Here is a 3,359-nt window from a genome sequence, read left to right on the forward strand (position 1 = left end):
GGGGGAGGGGGAGATGGCATGGGGTTGTATATAAATATTGTGACGAGTAACACTCTGGTAGAAGGATTTCTCTATGACAGCTGTAAGTTGTTTGTCACACTTATGTATTGTAGAAATTCTTGGTCTTTGCTAATTAATCAGTTTTACTATAGTCCTCATTTTTAAGAATAGGCTGCTTTGTCCACACATCAACCTTTCCACTTACGGCACGGGCTCTAGACAACCTACGGCTGTGAAATAGGAGTACATCATTGGTGTTGCATTGAAAGAAATTAGTAAAGCACAGTAAACACAAAACAACAACCTAAACATCCACCCCCCCCCAAAAAAAAAGACTACAACTAAAATAACAACAACAACAACAACAACAACAATAATTAGAACAAAAAACTTGAAAATAAATCTAGCCTCCGATACGTCCGCTCTCAAGTCTAGTTAAATGGACGACGGACTACTTTATCTCAGACAACATGTGTGGGGCCGAACGATCACGTCAGCTGCTGGAAAGATGCAGCCTTTAAGTAAAGTCTATCCCCCCCCCACCCCAGCCCACCCCTTTCCTTTCAACCCACCTTTTCAAATCCACATACGCACACAGATTTCAGTGACAGTGCGCCTCAACAGAAGCGTGCATTGTGTTGCGCTTTCTGGTGTATGTTTCTGGTGCACTTTGTGATGTGTTGCGGTGCACGTTCATACCTCTCTCAGTCTCAAATACAAACCTTACCTACGTATACGACCATCTAGCACTCTACTCTCGATACACGGGTTAGACATGGGAATGGACTTGCAATAATAATAATTTTGGACAAAAAAACAACTATGCCTCGAGAACGAGTTCAGAATGATGAGTGGAAATAATAGGAGGATGGGTGTGCATTGGAGGGGGTTGGGGGGGGGGGATTTCTGAGTGTGCTCCCTTGCTGTAGTGAATGTACAGAAAGGTGGGTTGTATACTGTGCACATCAATAAAATATGGTGTACATATAACGGGAAGGAATCATAATGAATACACCTAGAGTCAGTCTGCAAGGTGTCAGGTTTTCAAATTTCAAAGAGCACTCTTGAAAGAAATCCAATAAGAATTATTAGAAAGAGTGATGTGCTTGCAGGTGCTGACTTGACAAAGCAGGAAAAGTTCCTGCAAATTTCTAGAAGTAATTCGTGCAGACATAATTATGAGAATCCATTAAATAAAGAATGCCTTGAGTTGGTTGAATGTGTCGGTATGTTGTAGGCAATGTCGGTGGTGCTGGAGTCAGATAAAGAACGTGGAATGCCGGCGACTCGCAAAATGAGTCAGGATTTCTTTGTCGGTAACTGCCGAGTCTCTTTTCTCCATGGAGCTTCCGCCGGAAGTCTTCCGCGACCTACTGAACTTCCTGTGCGCGCCCCGTCCACCTCGCGCTCCTGCGCCTGCGCCGACTCCGCCCCCTCCACCGACTAAGCCCCGCCCCCTATCCGTGGGTAGGATGGGAGGAAGAGAAGGCTCGAATAAGTCTTCGCTGTCTCCCGCCTCGCTCTCCGACACGCCCACGGAGCTCCGTCCCCCGTCACTTCCGGGACCGCCCCCGTCTCCGCCCCCGAAGCGTTCTTCCTCCGTGGTCATGAGAATCTCGTAGTGGTTGTTTTGTTCCTGAGATGACTCGGAGGCCGCTCGTCTGTACTCGACCTGTCTCCTCGGAGTGCACGTCTGACAGCGCGCGCCGTGCTCTGAGTCTGCTGCCAACCGGATGGCCAGTTTCCTCGCCCGGCTGTCCAGCTGATGAGTGTGCCAGAAGTAAGAAGCGACGAAAAATACGAGAATGCAGACGGCGGCGATTGAAGAGGCGATAACTAAAGCGGTGGGGAACTCCCTAGGAATGTCGCTGCCTGGTGACGTCATCGTTTTATGCATTACGCCCTTGTTGCTATTTTTAACCGCGGGATCCGGTCCAGCGACGAGTGTCACGTTGCTGGGCGGGGCAAGATCACCGCTGGCGTTGTCTGATTGGTTCGTCAAAGCGTACGAGAAGTTGGTGACGTTACTCTCGCCGCCAGACGGCGCAGGAAGGGGAGGCGTGTCTGTAGACTCGTGCGAGGCCGCCAAGCTGGGAATGAGGCCGAGGGTCAAGGTCATGAGAACGAATGTGACCTGGATGTGGAAGAGGAAGACGAAGTGCGTGTACAGCCGGAAGGATGGGGGCGTTGCCCCCGCGTTGGTGCCTCTCGTCGAAGTTGGACGCTGCATCTTGGAAGCTGTGGTGTGAGGTAGACTGTGAACTGCTCTGTCGATTTCACACTCTGGGGCTACGTTAGGTTCAGTGGTAAAGTCCACTTTAGCTTATAAGTTATGAAAAATCAGCAGAACGAAGACCGTCTTTCGCCAACACAGATTCCGCAAATAGTAACATAGATAAGAAGTAGAAATGATTGACTATTACAGACAATTCACGTATCATCTACTCTGGAATGATGCCAAGCACAATACAAATTTTACATCTGCTCTTTGATTCAGTTTTTAAATCCAAGTTAATGTTGTATCCGCAGATACCCTTTTCCTGAGTTTAGTTCGGTTTCAAGCCCGCATAAAGAGCAAGATCGCTGAAACCAGCTACGACAGTGTCAGTGCATAATGTGAAAAGGGGGGGGGGATAATTTTACATCACTCTACAGTACAAGAAGAAAATCAGCCTGGGCGAACACTGCTCTATGAACACTAGAAAAAAAATGTTTGCTCAATTTCACAAACAGACTTTTACCCCATAGACGTTATGGTACTGAAGTTGTTAAGGGTTTAAAAGCGGCTGGTTCTTGCCCTTTACTAAAGACTTAAGGTGCATTTAAGGGAACGTCTCTACATCTCAGTATCTGCCAAGCTCGGAGTTTACTGGAACTCATGTTCAAATCCACAAACAAAGCCGACCCAAGGCAATGGAATAGTAGCAGGCTACAAGCGGGAGCTCTGCGTGTTAGATAACACTTTTAATGAACAGGAGATAGCCATAAGGTTGAGCACTCGACAAAATATATACGCTGAATGATTGTAAGCCTGAATTAGTAATACTGGAACACCACTCGACGAAAATGTTAATGGTATTTGTGTTTGTAGTACGGGGTCCGATCACGACGACAGAACAATTCGTGTGAATAATTCATGAACTTTTCAGCTTTGCTGCCTTTTCTTACAATGGGCGTCGTCTATAAGTCTCCCCTGACGTACTCTCTGTGTGGTTATTAACGTGCAGTCGAGCGTCCACTGTCGAAAACGACACAGGCTCGGAAGTTGGCTCCTTCTCTCTCTCTCTCTCTCTCTCTCTCTCTCTCTCTCTCTCTCTCTCTCTCAAACCACAATCCACCTCTTTGTCTAACTTCCGTGA

The sequence above is a fragment of the Aplysia californica genome, unplaced genomic scaffold (genome assembly GCF_000002075.1).
Source record: "Aplysia californica isolate F4 #8 unplaced genomic scaffold, AplCal3.0 scaffold00313, whole genome shotgun sequence".
NCBI lineage: Eukaryota > Metazoa > Mollusca > Gastropoda > Aplysiida > Aplysiidae > Aplysia > Aplysia californica.